The 20,210-nt window shown below is 30.8% G+C and overlaps 1 pseudogene; it reads right to left on the bottom strand.

Annotated features, from left to right (window-relative positions):
- Nucleotides 287-17,918, bottom strand: LOC18589211 (annotated as a pseudogene).

The raw sequence follows: 20,210 nt of genomic DNA, 5'->3' as shown, positions 1-20,210 counted from the left end.
ATCATATTAAATATAAATTGTAACTTCTCATTTGTTAAAACACCTATAGTAATTCATTTGCTTCTCATAAATAGCAAGTGGGGGGGAGTTCATGAACCTTTAAATTATAAATATCTTCATTTTCAACAAATCTATAGTACCAATCAAATCAAATTTAGTTAGTAACCTTAAAGTGGATATGTTTATTCTTATTCCTTGTGTAGACATTAGATAGATATGAGACAAGTACTCAATAAAATTTGAAGCTAGCACATTTTGCAAACAACAAAAAAGCTTTTTAGCATATCCACTTTGATAAAAGAAAACAAACCAAGTATTGTTGAATCCCTTTCTAAAGTTAACCCTCATTTGTCTTTCAGCAATACTACGTGTTTGAGAATTGAAACCATCTAATTCTCGTTCTCAATGCAGTTAAATAACTTAACTTTGTTTTTGATGGGAGACTAAAACTTATCACATAATCAGTGTAAGGAACCGGTTCCCTGTTTTGGTCATCAAATTTCTTGTTGCTTCAAAAGAGGCCCTGGAATTTTGAAACTAATAATACTGCATTCAGAGTCATCTTTTCTCTTTATGATAATGCATCTGCTAAATTTATTGTGCTACACACTCTATTAGCAGCTTTGTTTACCTGCAAGTAAGAAAAGTAGAATTTTAGATGGAGCTTAAAAGGGAGTACTATATATGCATGCATGACTTCAGAACTTGCAAAAGAGCGTTACTTCTTGCTTCCAATTGGTGTTGAGAGTTACAATGGCTAAAGATGATGCTTGCACAGAAAGTGCCACTATAATTCCTGTCTAGAGTCCCTGTGAACAACATTTTAAATAGGGATTTATGCCATAAAAGTGTACAAAGCTAAGCAAAGATACTGGAAAGCCTTGAACACAATTAAAATTTAAATTATTACCTTCTCTCCAAGATGGTAGACAAAAGCTAGTATAATTGAAGAAGGAATACTCATAAGATAATATGCTCCGAGATTAATCAAGGCCCCTATCCTCTGCCAACCACATCCCCTAGTAGCGCTTGTAATTTTTTTTTTCATTTTTTGTGGATAAATATCATAAATTACATGGAGCCAAAAGCAAAATAACATGCAGATAGTTCTAACAACACAAGTACAAATAACCCAACTATTGGCAAAGAAATGCATATCTTTAATTATATTGAAATGAAATCCCAAAAAGGCTTCAAAATTGAGATACGTTCAAGCTTTGGTTTTGCTCCACGTAGAGTTTTAATCATTTGACACGTGGTTTATTTTTTTGGTTGTAGATTTGAGATTTATGGGGCATAGTTGATCTTCTAAACTATTCCCTCATCTTTTTGCTCCTTTTACTTGCTCCCACATGTGGTTGATTTTTTAGGCTCTAGCTTTCAGATCTGATGAGGCACGATTGATGTTTTTCATTTTTCTTTCATCTTTTTGCTTTTTTTGCTTGCTATTCTTTTAGTCAAATTGATTGCACTTTTGGGTTTCGACTTCGTTGGCTATGTATGACAATTGTTTTTGGCTCTACTGTGGTTCTTATTTTAGGGGCTCGGCTATTAATTGCAAGCGTTTCTAGCTTACTCAACTTTTTATTTTGGGGGCTCTGCTCTTAGCAGATAATGAATGTCGAATGGCTTTTTGCTACATCGTTTGTTAGTTGTGCTTTACTGACATGTTTAATTATTTTTGTAATGTAGGGCCATACTGGATATGTGTTGGGATTTGTTGAAATTTTTTAAAGATTTCAGGTGTCTTTTGGTTTTTTGAAATTTTTTCTTTTACTTTGCCTAGGGTTCTTTTGGGATTTGCAAAAACTAATTTATACATTTTGGTATTTTTGCTCTATTTAATTCATTTAAGAACCTTTTTCCTTACTATTTTCCCTTTACTTTCTTGCTTGTTTTATATTTTTCTCTTATTGCCGATGTTATGGTTACGGTTTGGTTTTGGTTTGTTGTGCATTGTTGGTTCTTGTATGTTGCATTCCTTTTGTTTTGATTTGCTTAGCTTGTTTATCTTCTCTACATGTTTTGGTCTTTCGTTTATTGTTTAGTTTTGTTCTATAGTGCCATACTGAATCCGTGTCAGGGTTTGCTAGAATGTTTTAGTGACTATAAACCAGAATGCCTTTGTTTTTTTTGTATGAAGGTAGTAGTCTTGCACAATCCCTGTTAAATATACACAACTCTATTCCAAGCGTTTGGATCAACTTTTGTACATAACACTATCAAGATAGTCTTGCCAACTACCAAACAACAAGCTTTTTCCTTTTTGTATCAAGGCACCAGCTTTTCCTCAACAATATAATCATCACTTTTGTTTAAACATCCGACACTAGCATAATGGCTACACTTATACCGCATGAATTATTTGTAAGAAAATACTTTATAGCCTAAATATTCACTAGCAGTTTATATACTAATACAATTAACATTACACATTTACATGTCCATTACACCAACTGCTCTAAATTGAATTAAAAAAAAAACAATTATCAATCCCGAGCACAACGCATGGGCATCACATTAGTTTATATTGTAGCAATCATCTATATTGTTTCCTCCTTATATTATACATTCCATTAGGGTAAAGAAATTAATTAGATGGGAAACAACTTGTTATGATAGTTTTGATTTTTAGCTAGACTATGATACTTTAATTTTGTTTGATTAAGATAAAATTCTTATACTTGGTCCTATAAAAGGGTCATAAAGGATTAAAAAAATATCATTAAATTAAGAGAGTTTAGCTTCTTATGCCATTAGAAATTTTTAATCTACTAGATTTAAGGCTTGTTATGGCTTGCAAGCTTTTGAAATTAATAAAATTTCTATTTAAAAAAAATAAGAGTTTAGTAAGAGCTTAAATTTAGAAGAAGAGATTTGGGTGTAAGTGGGACAAAAGTTATGAGTTTGAGACTAATCTTGTAATCTTTTGATTTCTTCTTAGTGAATTTTTTTTGTTGTGTCCATGGACATGGGTCATCAAAGATTGAACCACATAAATTTCTTGTATTCTTATGAAAGTGATTTCTTTCTTTCTTTTTGCTTTTTATTTTATTGATTGTGTAAGAGTTTGGTAGACCTTGGTGAGATTATTTCACTATTTTCACAATAAATTGGTATTAAAGCTTCAACATCCTAAGTGATTTTGAATCTCGCAATGACAACTTCATCCACTAAGTATGAGATTGACTAATTTAATGGAATAAACGATTTTAGCCTTTGGCGTTTAAGATGTGTTCATTACTAGTGCAACAAGAACTTTTGAAAACATTAAAGGGAAAAGACCATTTTCTCACAAATCTATTGATGGTGAGAAAATTGATTTTATAGAGAAAGCACATAATGGTATTCTACTAGCTTTATCTGATGAAGTGATAAGAGAAGTCACAGATGAAGAATCCTTTATTGCAGTATGGCTTAAACTTAAGAACATTTATATGATTGAGTCCTTGACGAATCGACTTTTTATGAAGCAATGATTATATGCTCTTAAGATGCATGAAGTTACGTTAGTTAATACTCACATTGATGAATTTAATAAAATTATTCTTGATTTGAAGAATATTGATGTTAAAAATTGATGATAAGGATCAAGCCCAAATTTTTTTGTATTCTTTGCCAGCGTATGGAAACCAAACCTGTTAAGGCATACCTAGATACCAAGCGCAAATTAGATTAATTAAACCTAGCCCATAAACCTCCTTCTTAGCTAATGCAAAACAACATCGTATTGAGATTCTTATCCCATACCCTCATTCTTTTTAATTTTCTTTTTCCTATATCTTTCTTTAATTGGAATAGTTTTTTTAGAAACTAAACCGATTCTCTTAGATCTAGAAAAAAATATAAACCCAAGGACCCGAGAACTCTAAAACTATTTTCTCTCTTCTACTAAATACTTCTACTAGGTGTTTTTTTTTTTTGCGTGTGTTTTTTTATCTAAGGCTTAGGTATATTTAGACCCAGTGTGTTCTATTTCTTCTTGAATTGGTTTCTTGAGTTTTGATACAATCTAACTTAATCTCTTATAAATTTTTAAGTTCATCTAGGATTAGGATTGATGCAAATTGATCCTTATCCTTTTCCATGTTTATTTCCTTTTTTTGTTATTTTTTTTATTTTCATATATTTTCTTTTGCTTTCAAAATTCAATAAATACCTTAAACAAAATGAGGTGTCTACACATGTGGTTTGCTAGGTGGTCAAAAAATTAAAAAGCTAGATTTATATGAGCATTACGTCTATGGCAAATAGCGTTGATGAGCTTTATCACTACAATGCATCGAATCGAGAATACGTTGGACTATAGCTATTCAAATTTATGGGATCCTTCTTCAATGGTATCAAAAAGAGGATAATTGTACATGTTGACCTTCATTGATGATTTCTCAAAAAAAGTGTGGATGTATTTTTTGAAGGCAAAGAGTGAAGTTTTTACCACATTTTTGCAATGGATGGAATTGATTAAAAGGTAGACTTGGAAAAAGATCAAGCGACTTTAAACAAAAAAATGGTTTGAAATTTTGTAAAAGTGAGTTCGATATGACCTATAAAAATAAGAAATTATTACACATTGCATTATCCCTTGAACACCATTATAAAATAGTATTGAAGAGTGGATGAATAAAACACTTCCAGAGAGATCAAGATGCATGCTCTCTAATGCCAATTTAACCAAAGTATTTTGGATAGAAGTTACCAACAAGACTTGCTACTTGGTAATTCAGTTTTCATCAACTATAATTAAATTGAACACTTTTAAAGAAGTTTGGTGAGGTAAACTTGATGACTATTCAATTTTAGGAGTGTTTGGTTTCCCTATTTATGCTCATGTGAGTAATGGTAAGTTTTAGCCAAGGATGAAGAAATGAATATTCCTAGGCTATACATCTAGGGTGAAGGGTTGTTGATTGTGCAGTATGTTAGTATGAGCCTTGCAAGCCAATCTTTGGTCGTATGGGAATTACATTTTAAGCTATTCATGTATAACATTTTATTAATTTATAATAATTATGAAGTAGTTCTTTATCCATAAGTTTGTGATTTAATTATTTTTTCAACTTGTGTAGATAAAGCCCATGAAACTATATATGCCTTGCAAAGGAATTGTATTGAGATCAAATTATGAGATCCTTATGCATCAAAACGTTGTTACTAACAGTTCTTGATCTTTGTATAATTGAGACGTGGCATCAACAACGCTCAAAGATCGGCATATGCTATAATTTTTACTTGTGAAGTAAGCAACTGCTCTTATAGGTTGAAGTATATAGGTACTTGAAACTAGCATGTGGTTGCTTGCCATAAGAGAGCAAATTCACTAAACATGACCCGCCATGAGAAGTGTATTTGGTACCTCACTTAAGTGTCTATGCAATACTTCTTATGTGTCAATTGAGTAACTACTCCCTAGATTTAAGGCACCGAGTTGTCTTGTAAGTGTAGTACTATACTTTGATTTCATCCTTACATGTGCTTAACCAAGGATACCGATATAGGATGTTTTTAGGTATAGTATGAAGCATATAAAGTTAAATGAATGGTCAAGATTGGAATCATTGCCCCAAGTTATTCAAGGAGAAATATCTCATTAATTCTTGGTTGACATTAGCTTAATCAAATCCTTGGCCAAGGTGAGGTGATTTAGGAGATTATGAAATGAGTTTCATAAGTCTTCATAAAGTTAATGATTCAACTGCTGGAACAAATATGGAGGTCAATAAGAGTAGGTATTGTACTAAGCTCTTATCATATTCGGGATATATGATGAAGGAATGAATTACACTGAAAGGTTGTCAAAGAATCCTTTGATTCTTTTAACAATTGGGTTACCATGATACATTGTTAAATCCCAATCTTGATCTATGGAATTGAATTAGTTAATTTAAAATTGAATATAATTCATTTAAATTAATTAATTAATACAATTATAATTCAATTCCATTACCAATAAGTTGGGAATCTAATAGGTCACATACAAAAGTTGCAATTTAGATTAAATTGAGAGTGTGATAATTTAAGTTAAACTTAAATCAAATTCTAGGTTTTAACTACTAATGATATAATTAAAAAAGTATAATTAGGCATTAGTTAAATATTATAATTGTTATAATATTAAGGACTTATTTTGTAAAATTTAATAAGTCTAGTAATAAAATTAAACTTAGATATAAATATTACATTATAGCCACTTTTTTCTAAGGCAACAAAAGAAAAAATACTAATAGCTTTTCTCTTGAGTGTTGCCACTCTTGAGAAGGTTTTCCAAAAAACTTTTCTATTGATTCTTTGTTGGAAATCAAAGAAGAAAGATGATAAATCGTTGTCCACTTGCTAGCACAAGTCGTGGCATAAAGCTTTTTTCTTTAAAAGGATTCATTGCAATTGTATGTACAACATTGAAGGTCAAGCGATTGAGTAGCCAGGATTCTTTCACACAAGAAAGTGTTTATGTTTTTCAGCACCAAAAGGAATCTATTTGATTTTGATATCATTTGGAAAGGTAAAAACCTTTTTTTTTTTCTGATTTATTATGGTGTTTAACTTTGCATTAAACAACTAAAGTGATTTGAAGGTAGGAGGCATGGTTTTTATTTTTGTTTCAATTTTCGTTGCGTTGATACTCTAATCATGCCGTTCTTAATTGTGTATTGATCCGAAGTCTCTTAAATTCATTGTGATTCAAGATGTTACCTTTGATAAGTCAACGTTACTTTTTGGGACAAATTATATAATTGAAATCACATCTGGCCAAGAAGTTAGTGGGCAGGTGGAGCTTGAAATTAAGGCTCCAAGGATAGTGCAAGATGGTAGTGAAATCTTGAATGGATTACAAAAGGTACAATAATTGGTACCTCATATACAACAACGAAGCATTGCTACAAACAAACCTAAAAGGGATATAAGAGCACATTAAAAGTATAATGTTTTTTTTTTACTTGTGTTGATGGTGATTTAGATTTTTATGTTTTATTGATGGCTAAAGACGTAGAGATTAATGAGTTTTACTTCTATCATGAGGTCATTATGTGTGTCGAGTCTTCGCAATGATTTTACATATTACAAATAGACTTAGAAGGAATATAAGAGCACCTCAGAAGTATAATGATTATGTTACTTATGTTGATGGTAATTTTAATTCTTATGTTTTATTGATGGTTAAAGAAGTAGATATTAATGAGTCTTACTCCTATCATGAGGCGATATATATGTTGAATTTTCTTAATGGTTTGCTACTATGAACGAGACACAAAGAAAGGGAATTAACTATAATGATGTATTCTCTCTAATTGTGAAGAATAGTTCAATCCTAGTGTTTCTTGTTATAATAGCCTAGTTTGATCTTGAGTTGTAGCAACTTGATGTCACAACAACATTCTTAAATGGTGAGTTTGAATGGAGGATCTATATATAATAACCTAAGGGATTTGTTGTATTAAGTATGGAAGATTGTGTGTGTTTACTTAAAAAGTCATTATATGGCTTGAAACAGTCTCCTAGGCAATGGTATAAAAAGTTTTATATGTTCGTGGAGGCACAAGGGTATACTAGGAGTGCATGTGATAGTTGTGTCTACCATAAGAAGGTTCTTGATGATTTATTTAGCTATTTCTCATTTTATTTAAATTACATGTTTGTTGTAAAGAAAATATTGGATATCAAGATTATTAAGGATAAACGTGTTTTTAAGTTATATTTGTCATAAAAGAAGTACATTCAAAGGGTGTTAGAACATTTTGAGATGCAAGATGCTAATTATGTGAATATTTTATTAGGGCTAAACCTAAAACTTTCAACTGGTTTATAACCACTGATAGAGGATGAGAAAGAGTACATGACCCAATTCCTTATGCCAATGTAGTAGTAGCATTATGTGTGCTATAGTGTGCAATAAGCTAGATATCTTACATGTTAGTGTGGTTAGTAGATTTATGGGTAAACCAGGCAAAGGAAATTAACTAGATGTGAAATGGATCCTTTAACATTAAAGGGTATTATAGATGTTGGTGTAGTGCATAAAGGAGGTGTAAACACTAGTTGCAATGTGGTTGGTTTTTCAATTTAGATTTTGCGAGTGACTTATATAGTAGAAGATCTAAAACTTAATATGTGCTCACTCTTTTAAGGTCTGCATTAAGTTAAAAAACAGTTCTCCAATCAACAATTGCTTTGTCTACAACAGAAGTTCAATATATGGCTGTGACTGAGACAATGGAAAAGGCTTTATGGCTTCACGACTTAATTAGTGATCTTGATTTTAGACAAGCATATATAGTTGTGTTTTACGATACATTTGACTAAAAATCAAATGATTCAAGAGAGAATTAAATACATCCAATTCAAGTGTAAGTCATTTACCCCCACAGATATGTTGACTAGGTCATTTTTTGGGATAACATTCTTGAACTTGATCAGTGTTCGTAGTACTTAAGGCCTTTCGTGGGACTAACGGTGATGATAGAGATTGGTTCCTAAGGTGGAGCTTGGTGAATTTAAGCTAAATGTGGATTTTTTTTGGATAGTCTTGAAATCTAGTTAGACTAGGATATTTTAATTTTAACTAGATTAGGATAAGACTCTTGTACTTGGTCTTATAAAAAGGTCATGTAGGGTTAAAGAATATTATTAAGCCAAAAAAGAGTTTTAGTGAATGCCTAGATGTAGAAGAGATTTGGGGGTATGTGGAAAAAGGATTGTGATGTTATCTACTGATTTCTTTTCAATGAATCTTTTTCTAATTGTTATGCTCGTAGATATAGGTAATTAAAAAACTGAACCATGTAAATTTTTTATATTTTTATGAGTGTACTTGATTTTTTTTTTGTTTATTTTATTAATTGTGTAACATTTTGGATGACTTTGGTGAGATTACGTTGTTAGTTTCATCACACAAGCAAGGCTTGAAAGTCAAATGTAAAGAAAATAAGTGTAAACAAAGTAGAATTAGTAAGTTGTTACTTACTACTCACCTGTAAGCACCTATTGAATTCCATTAACAAAATGGGAGGCCACAATCAACAATAACATTTCTCCCACATATTTCACTACTTGCTCATCTTTGCTGTAGAAATAACCCCAAACTTTGTGACCCAAAATCATGACAATACCTGCCAAAATTCCTTCAGTGGCCACCATGGCCACTGCAACACAGACTGCTAGATAAGCAGCTCGCGGTCGTCCAGCTCCTAGTTCATTGGAAGCTTTAGTGCTAATTAGGAGAGAAAATAGAATTATCATGAAGAGGGAAATAAGCAAGAGAAGAAGATAATCATACGAAATTTGATAGATCGTATCAACCAAATTAACTTGAACTCACCTCACTACAACACTAAGCCCAAGAGGTATCATATAAATCGTTGAACATGTATTAAGGCTGGAATATCAATCTCATAATTGGTCAATAATATTGATGACAATACCATTTATTATACATTTAAAGCTACCGCTTATGTCCTCAATCAGAATGGGATGGAACACAAACCTGATTGTCAAAACTGATGTTTCAAGCTTTGGATTGGGAAGAAGGCTAGATAATAGAACCGTCATCTCAAACGACCAGACTTCCCAACTGTTCCAAGAAGTGTAAGCTATGAGAGACAAATCGTTCTTCAATTCAAATGTCAACACATTATTAATTACTATTAAACATCTAACATGAAAATGAAGCTAAGTTAGGAGGGAAAAATAAGGTTACCTGAGCATAATAGCAGAAGGAATTGCTAGTCTTAAGAACTTGGCAATGCCATGGAAGGCTTCCTTTGAGTAGCCTGTCCAAGTCATCTTACAAGAGGGCGAGTGTGAGACCCTATCAAGCTCGATTAAAAGACGGTATTGTACCGAGTGGTATAACTAAGTTAAATCGAGCCTTGAATTAGTTCAAATAGAAATTCTAAAAGGAAATTGAAAATTTTGAAACCCACAGAATGGCTTAGAATAGTGATTCGGAGTTCAAGGTCCAGTTTTGAATCCATCAGGAAAATTGATCGATTAGGGACAAAACGGTCATTTTACCATTTGATGATAAAATGGAGATTTCTAGCCAAGATTTGATCACATTTGACCAAGAATAATTATATGAAATATAATTATGATTATTGGAGTATAAAATGATGTTTAGTAGTGAAAAATTGTGATTCCCGGTATTTTTGGACCATAAGGGTAAAATGGTAATTTTTTCATCCCGAGGGCAAATCGGTAAATTTTTCTCCCCAGCACTTGTCAAGACCAAGAGATTTTAATTGTGGTAGGATTGGATAAGTACCAGAATATTTGTGGTGAAAAATTAAGAAGAAAAAGTCAAAAAGTTAAAAAATTAGGCCAATAAACATGTGACACGTGGCATGCTTGATTATTTTATTAGTTTCTATAGAAATCAGCCCATTAAATCCCCATTCTCTCACCATATTCTGCCTAGGCAACCAGCAACAAGAACAAAGGAAGAACAAAGGGAAAAACAAGAAAACCTAAGTGGAAATTCAAAGAAAAAATGAAGAAATCAAGGAAACAAGCTAGGTAAGTTAGAATTTCTTTAATTCTCCTTGATACCTAACTTACCCATGCTTTTGTTCTTAATTTCCGTGTTGAGTATTGAGTTATCATGATGAATTCAATTCTGAAAAATGGGTATGGAAGAGGAATTGTTGTTGGAATAATTTGATTTTCGACTATGTTAGTGTTTAGGGATAGTTAAGCATGGTTATGAACAAAAACACAAAAGAAATATTCAATTTCTCTAGGGTTCCTTGTTGGTCGAACCATGAGGGCTGAATATCAATGGGGGATTGTTTTTATTTCAAGGAAAATGGCTTGGAAAATGATGAATTAAGGTGAAACGGTTATGTAGAAAAAATTTTGGTGCTAGTGTACCAAATGATCGAATTTTTCTATAAGGAACTGTGAGGGTTCTAATGCTGAATTTGGCTTTATTTAAATGGTATGTGGTAAACTAAGGTATTATAGGAGAAATGGATTAATTTGGAGGTGATTTGGACATAATCGTCAATTAATCGGGTGATCGGTCGAATTTAATCGATACTACGATTAAGTGATAATCGGACGTATTTTTGCATTTACGTATCAAGTATTAGTAATTTAAATTAGTTTATATCAATTTAGGGACAATATAGTAAATTCCTCGACTTTGTTATTTGTCAAGGTAGTGAGACGTCCGGAAAAGACAAAGGAATTGCGCTTGAGGGCTATTAGTCTGAGTGCACCCGGAATCCAGATTTTCGATACCGGTGAGTGGACTTGCATTTCAAACTTGTTTTGGGGAATATGAAAGATTCTATCCAACTTGTCTTAGAAAATGTACCTTGGGAACAAGCTTTTAGTAAAATGATTTTATATTGTGAAAATGTGTTATCACAATATGATAAAATGCATGATATGCATTGGATGCTTCTTTGCATGTTGATTTGGACCCGGCTATGTGCGAGTAGGAGTGCACATAAGCCGTTGCTAACCCGGCTATGTGCGCGTAGGAGTGCACATAAGCCGTTGCTGACCTGGTTATGTGTGAGTAGGAGTGCACATAAGCCGTTGCTGACCCGGCTATATGCGCATAAGCCGTTGCATATGAGATGATGATGATGGGATGGTGTGCATGTTGATGATGGGTATATGGTTGTAAATGCAAATATGTAAGCATTTGTTTTGTTGAAATTTGGAAGTTTACATGTGTTACATGTTGCTATTGTTATTTTAGCAGGATGGCTTGTTTTAAGGGAAAAAAGGTTTGAAATAGTAGTTAGATGAAAATGGTCTTATTTTCAACCGGTGCATCATGATTGTCAAATTTCCTAGTTGAGATTGCTTGTTCCCTTCTAATATTCACTCACTGAGTATTGTACTCACGTTTTATAAAAATTCATGTTTTCAGATCAGGTGACTGTTGGACCCTAGATCGAGGAGTCCCCGTAGTGCATCTCCTAGGTATGTGTCTGGCATTCGATAGTAATTCCTTTTATTGTAAATGTCTCCGCTGGAAGTCATGGGTCCTTTTGTATTGTGAATACAATCTAACAATGTGAATATGTGTATGCAATGTAAATTGCTAAATATATGACTGGTATAGTGCATGTATATCATTATCGATAATGCCATTGTGTTTTGGCTATGGTCACACCCAGGAAAAGGTGTGTGTGTGTATGCATGATATGATAAATTTGTTAAGCAAAGGTAAATGGATAGGCTTGCTTGGGTTTAGTGAGCTATGCTCATTGAGCTCATGCGCCGGTCATGGCCCGGGAAATTGGGTCGTGACATGGAGAGTCTGACATATATTATTAGAAGTAAAGCACTAATCCAGTAAGAGAAGGTGTTTGCCAAAGCAGCACCTTTATTTCCAAGGCCAAACTTGAACACCAGAATCCAGCAAGTAAATATGTGAAGCAATGTTGTAAATCCTGAGATAACCATCATTGGAACTACATTGTTTTGGGTTTGTAAGAATCTGATATGGCATTCTTGGATAGCGAAACCAAAAATGCTTGGCAGTATGAAATAAGCGTATTGTCCTGCTTCAGCTGATATTTCAGGATCTTGTTTGAAGAACAAAAGAATGTCACCAGCATTGGCCCGGATAAAAGCAAGGGGAATGCTAACCAATAACATAACAATTAAGGCACTTTGTAAGTGAATTCCAAGCATGTGATACTGTTTTGCTTCATAAGATTGACCACATAATGTATCTAACGCACTTGCCATTGCTCTCTAACCATAAGGAAAAAAAAATATAGAATCAAGGGCTTATAAGTTTATTGTACTAGGAACAACAAGGGGATTGACCCTAGAAAATATCACAAAATAATTGAACTTGTTCTGAAAGCTGCAAAGATTGCAATTGAAAACAATGTTATTGTTGAATGCTAATATAAAATGGCTAAAATTCCATAGAGATAAAAATAAGGATTTAAAGTTACAGAGGTAACATTATGAAGCTTCTAAAGTGTAGAACTCATTTTTAATATTAAACAATAAAAATAAATGAAAATAAATTCAACTAAAAAATACAAAAAAAAAGAAAGAAAAAAATTAAAAATTCTAGAAGATTACCAAAAAAAGAGAAAATACAAAAAATGGTGAAAGTTCTCGGTTTGGGTTTTTTAGAGTTTTAGGGTTTTTTAATTGGTGGAATTGTGGAAATGGTTTTTATATCTTGAATGGAGGTTTTGGGTTTGGAATTTTTTAGAGGTTTTTTTTTTTTGGAACAAATTGAGTTATGAGAAGTTCTGACCTCCTTGTTTGAGGGTGAAAATGTTAAAAAATAAAAAACAGGTGAAGAAGAAGAAAAGAAAAAGAAGAAGAAGAAAAATGATGGAAACGTAAGGTGATTAGGAATGTGAAAGAATGCCAAGGCTAAGGCTAATCCGTGATGAACGCAAATCCTCTGTCTCAACTTGTGCCCCGTTCCTGCCTCAGTCCCAGAATCATGTCACCTGTCCAAATTATTAGAATTCTAAATGGACAAACCACTCATCACGACAAGGTTTGACCCTACTCTAATTACTTAACAAAACATGGGCAACTCATCAAACCACCTCAAAACAGATGTTAGTTCACACCAGTCACCGATTTCGGCTTGCAAAACACTAGCCAATAAATTGGCATGGCCTGATTTTTGCGACCGAAATCTCGACTCGAGTTTGGTAGTGGGATGAGAAAGTGGAGGAATGCGAAAAAAATAATTCTCTGTTTATTATCAGCGAGTGAAAAATGTTTTAATGTGCTGAGTTCTATGTTTTTTCTTCTCATTCTCGTTTAAATTTTTAAGGGTTTTACCTTCAATTGTTTGTTAATTGCTATATACGATGATGCTCTTGAAAAATAATAAAAATAAACTCGACACGCTTGGGATTATTTTGCTGATAACATCATCCTACGTGCAACCTGATGTGCTTGTATTTTGCTTTAGTCAAAAAATCCCTTCAATCCTTATACTTTTCAATTTTGTTCAATTTAGTCTTTATACTCAAAATCAAAGCAATTTAATCCATTGATTTTAAAAATTACATCAATTTAGTCACTCTCTCTAACGGTATTTAATTTTACCGTTACACCGAGTGATGATGTGGTAATGTCACGTGACACTATACGATGATGTGACAGTGTTGACATGGCATTGACATGCTAACATGTCAGTGTCATGTGGCAGATCAAAAAATTTTCAAAGAAAAAAATCTACCACGCCATAGGAATTAAATTGAACAAAAATATATAGTACATGGACTAAATTGAACAAAATTGAGATGTTGAGAGACTAAATTGAAAAAATTATTTAAAAAGTACAAATCTTTAAGTAGATTATTGATATGTTTATCAATAAGCTAAATATTTAAGTGTAAAAAATTTATAGTGTTAAAAAATATATATAAATATTTTCTTACTTGATTATTTGGTTATAGAATATGTAAATTAATTTATCTTTTTTACAAAAATTAAGTTTGAATTCTCCTTCTATAAAAAAAAATTTTGAAAAATTTTATACCTAAAGTCAAATTTAAATGAATAACTTGCATTACGTTAAAATAAAATAATATAAAATGACTAATTATGTTGATTTAGTTACAACTTTCACAATTTACAAATACACATTCTTTTGAAATTATTCAACTCTTATCCAATTAACATTTTATTTAAATTTACTCAAATTAGCAAAATATGTTGATTTAGTTATAACTTTCACAACTTATAAATACACATTCTTTTGCAATTATTTAACTCTTACCCAATTTACGTTTTATTTAAATTTACTCAAAATTTCTTATAAGACGATTTTATATAAATTCAAATACCATAATCAAATTCTGTTAAATTTAAATTTAAATTATTAATTTAGATCTACAAAAAATTTGTTAAAAAATAAAATGGTACAAATATTTACAATTATATTTAACTTTATCAACCATAAATGCAGTCTTTAATCTAAGAAATTTTAACTTAAAAAATATAACTTGAAATATTAAACAAAGTAAAAACATAAAAAATAAATAAAAAATTGAAAGGGTGGAGTTCAAATTTTATGATTGTAATAAGAGATTTGTTATATCCAAATTAAGTAAGTTAAAACGAAAAATTATTTTTATAATTATCACTAACTCGATATCTCCGTTCTTCATTTTTTTTAAAAGAAAAAACTAAATCAACATATTTTGCTAATTTGACTTTAGCTCAAGTTAAAAACTAATTTAAANTTAAAAAGTATTTAAATAAATTTTAATTTTTTATACTATTATAAATAGAAGAAAAAAGAATTTATTTAGTCATTTTATATTATTTTATGTTAATGTAATATAAGTTATTCATTTAAATTTGACTTCAGGAATGAGAATTTTTTTTCAAATTTTTTTCATAGAAATAGTATTCAAACTTAATTTTTGTTAAAAATATAAATTAATTTACATATTATAGAATCAAATAATTAAGTAAGAAATGATTTAAGATATATACTATATATATATATATATTTTAACATCATATATCTTTTACACTTAAATATTTAGCTTATTAATAAGCATATCAATAATCTACTTAAAGAGTTGTATTTTTCAAATATTTTTTTAATTTAGTCCCTCAACATCTCAATTTTGTTCAATTTAGTCCATGTACTATATATTTTTGTTCAATTTAATTCCTATAACGTGGCAAATTTTTTTTTTTAAATTTTGATCTGTCACATGACATTGTCATGTCAGCACGTTAGCACTGCCACTCATTGTATAGTGCCAGGTGGCATTTTCGCATCATCACTCGCATGCCAGATGGCATGCCACGTCATCAAAATGTGACACGTCAGTGCTGATGTCATCGTTGTCATTATTCTTTAATGGCAAAATTGGATGCCGTTAGAGAGAGAGATTAAATTGACGTAATTTTTAAAATTAAGAGATTAAATTGCTTCGATTTTGAGTACAAAGACTAAATTAAACAAAATTGAAAAGTACAGGGACTGGAGGGGTTTTTTGACAATTTTGCTTTTGGCTAGATTTGTTCTTGGGATGGTGTTGGCTGCCTTTAATCTCTGAGGAAGTGTAAATGATGGAGAGGAGGGAAGGGGATATTTTGGTTTGATTGTACAGAAAATATGGAAACTGGTTTTGATAGGATGCTAGAACACTAAGGAACTGCTTTCTCAAGAAGTTACGCATGAATGATATTGTTATGTTTCTTGGAATTTTTGTCACATTGGGAACTTGTTTTACTGTAAGTCTGATTAAATGGGAGTCCTAATTATTCTTCGCTTGCTTTTCTTTCTGATTTACGTAGTACAAGCTATTTGGGGATTTTAATAATTTGAACAAGTGGTATAATGTTGGGATTGGGGCAAGAATGAGGGCGCCAAGTCGGGGTATAGGATTTGCGTTCATGCTTGATGCGACAAAAAATAATCCTATGGTTTAAAATCCTTCAAATATACATTCTGGACCTATTTTACCCGTTCCTTCATAACCCCTAACCCTAACTTATATTACATGTTTTGAAAAGTCTATTTTAATCAAATGTGAAGACTTAGAATTAAAGAGTCGTTCATTGGATTATGACATGCTTGTGAGGCAATCAAATACAATAAGATTACATCCTTTTTCCATTCGATCCCATGTTTTGGATCAATTTGAAATGCAAATGCCTAATGAAACTATCAATAATAAAGCAAGCAGGCAAGGAAAATCAGAAACAAAAGAAACATGGGAAGAAGAAAGAATCAAAAAACAAACAAAAAAAGAATACAATAGATTTCATTTATTTAATAAAATTGATACTAAATAAACACTAAAATAATAATAATAATTAAAAAATAGAAATATATAAAGTTTAAAATCTAGACACTCTTTCATAAAATACCAAATCAATCTGAGTAGCCTTTTCAAGAAAATAAGCTTATTTTCTTAAGAATACTTTTAAAGTGAGAAAAAAATTCTTCAATATTTAATAACGGGTAAAAATAATAAAAAGATAAAAGATAAATTAAAAAATATATAAGTAATAAATAAAAATTAAGAAAGAAATAAGTAAATATGAAATAAAATATCATTAATTAAGGTTAAAATAAAATAACAAATGATTAATTTATATTATTTTTTGAGTTGGTATCTTTTGGATATTAATATTTTTTTCAAATATAATTATATTCCTGAATCTTAATTTATTTTCCTAGATCGAAACTTATTCTTTTTAACGAAAGTTTAAGATGTTATTAGAAACGGTAGATTAGGTGATAAATCAAATAGGATTTTCAAATACACAAGTTGTTAAGGCATAAAAGGTAAATGAACATCGTGTCCATTTACAACTTCCTGTATATGAATGAAAATGCTTTGAACGGAGAGCCTCGAGACTCAAAGTATTGAGAAAACTACACAATCTTTGAATAAGAGTGCAGGATGAAGAAAAGGTGAAATTGTCAGGCTCATTTCATCTTACTATCGAGTTAAAAAGAAAAAAAAGAGTGCTTAGATCGGAAACTTACCAGCAAGCTAAAACCAGTTACTGAAGCAAAGGAAGTTGCCATCAAAGCACCAGAAAGTGCTACGTTCTCAAGATGACCCACAAACATTACTTAGATAACCTGCAAAGCAAATATCAAAAAGTTGACTGACACAAGAGGCCCTGCTAACAACAATTGCTTCTTCACCTCCGCCAGGATCTCATCTTTGCCAGATCTCTTTCGAAATTCGAATGCATTATCTTGAGCAAGCAGTGGTGACTCAAGGCACACCCTTTGTTATTCAATGTTCTCCATCTCTTCTACCCCACTAAAATCCAGCTTTGAAGTTATCGAGTTAAAGGGGGGAAAAAAAATCAGCAATTGCATTACAAATCCAAGCATTTAAATATATTTAAGCAGTGGGAATCGAGCTCACTAGCTGACACAACATTTTGTCATAATTTGACTCAATATTCTCAACCAGTTAACTACAAGTTTGCCTAGAGGTCAATCGTGGACTGAAGAAGTATAAAAGAAAGAATCTCCCTAGTAAATATCTTCCTATCACTGACAGTGACCGGAATGCTTGCTTATCTCCCATCCAATTTGCTAATATATATATATATTCTCAACTAGTTACCTACAAGTTTGCCAAGAAGACAATTGTGAAATTAAGAAACACAGAAGAAAGAATCTCCCAAGAAAATATCTTCCTCTCACTGAAAATGACTGCTATACTCCCAATCTCCCTTCCAATTTGCTAAATGGATAATATTACCAATAGCTTTTTTCTTTTGTAATTTCTTCCATTTATTTTCTTAATAAATTGCAATTTTTATGCGAGTCTTTTTTTACTCAAAATAGACTCCATCTTCAACTTAATTTTACTCCCAAAATAGATTCTGCTTGAAATTTTTACTCATTGTCAATCTAATTATACCATGTTGAATGGTTGATGCACGTATATATACATTAAGCCTTCATTTGTTGTCTAGATATGGGCTTCCGAAAAATAAATTTCGGAAACAGTTGATGTTTTTTGTTATTTGGATGATCCTGCAGAAAATATTTTCTATTATTTGGTTATTTTTTGAAAAATTTTCATTCATATCAACATAGAATTATGAAATAATAACTAAAATACTATTACAATTATTAAAAATTATATTTTTAAAACATGAAAAAATTTATTGTCAAGATATTTAAAAACAGCAATATTTATTATTAATGTTTATTCTTAAGAGTAAATAGTAATATTTATTATTAAAATAATAATAAAAGTATTTTTATTACATTAATATTAATATTTATTATTAAAATAGTAATATAATTTTATTTATTATTGAACTATTAAAAGTAGCTATTTTTTTTAAAAGGTATGCTCTTATTATTGCCACATGCAATGAGCTAAAAAAAGCTTATAGGCTTATTGGTACATGCGGAAAGAAAAATAACCCCATTAAAGCTAAATTGTGCTGGACTTGGCGAGGTCCACCAATCCTACTACGAACATACGGATCTCTATCTCCAAAAAATTGGGCACATGTATGTTGTTCAGCTATGTCCGAATGTGGATAGCCTCCATGTTTCTCAATTCAAGCTGAAGAACTCTTTTTTAAATTTAAGATGAAAACAGTCCACTGCCACCATCTCTGTTTATAAGATTCCAACTAGCCGTTCTAATACTATTAATTGTCCCACTCTAATTAGTGACGGAGTCAGAATTTCATGTTTGGAGAGACGAAGACTCAGGAATGTCAACATTTTGTAAAAAACTCCTTTCCTTGAAATAAGATTCAATTCTCTTCACAACAATATATTTTTATAATTCAAAAATTTTTTAAATTATTTAAAGGAATCAATCTTAATAATTTACTTAAGATAATTAACTACTATAATTATAAATAATTTAATAATGACAATAATCCCAATTCCTAGATAAACTTTAACAACAAATAAAAATTAAGAAATATAATAATAAAAATCTTAATAGGAAGCAATACCCTAAAAAATATTAAGTTCTATCAATAAACAATTCAATGGGAAGCAATTTCTTAAAATTAATCACAAAAATTAGACACAATATCAATAAACAATTCAATGAGGAACCAATCCTCTAATAAAAAATTTAATTGTTTACAAGAATCTGAGCAAAAAAAAAAAAATAATTTGTAGGAAAACGATCAAGCAATCCCTAAATAAATAAGTAATAATTAACTTTAGGTGCTTAATCAAATCCTTATTTTGTTGTTTTCAACAAAAAATGACTAAGATGGTAAACCCTAAATCAAAATCACAAAATAGAAACTATTAAATAAAAAAAAAGTTTAAAGTTGAAAATATTAAAAAATAAAATAGCAGTAAATAAACCAAACTTATCAATGATCATGGCATGGAATTTAAGTTATTGACTAGAGGTTTTATGCACAGAGAGTGCTCAAACAAAAAAGTGTAAGAAAAAAAGCTAACTTTTTGTTTCTATTTTTGGTAAGAAGAAAATAGAACAAGAGGTGATGGTTGCGAGGTTTTGGGAAGTAGAGTTTGGGTATAATTCTATTGCAATAGATTTTATTTTTAGTCCTAAGTTTATTAAAATTAGTTCTTGACTAATTGTTGTGGGGCATCTCACCAAATAAAAAATTATTATGAGGGTAAAATTATAAAATTTTTTAAAAAATAAAAATATGTTAAAAAAATTTTAAAATTTTTGTAAGGGCGAAATGGAAAATTTTTAAATAAAAATAAAGGTAAGTATAAAATTTTTAAAATTGTTGGGGGCACGAAG

Source organism: Theobroma cacao, chromosome 9 (assembly GCF_000208745.1).
Source record: "Theobroma cacao cultivar B97-61/B2 chromosome 9, Criollo_cocoa_genome_V2, whole genome shotgun sequence".
Classification (NCBI taxonomy): Eukaryota; Viridiplantae; Streptophyta; class Magnoliopsida; order Malvales; family Malvaceae; genus Theobroma; species Theobroma cacao.
Note: the sequence above shows the minus strand (reverse complement) of the source record. Positions and strands in the feature narration are given on the sequence as shown.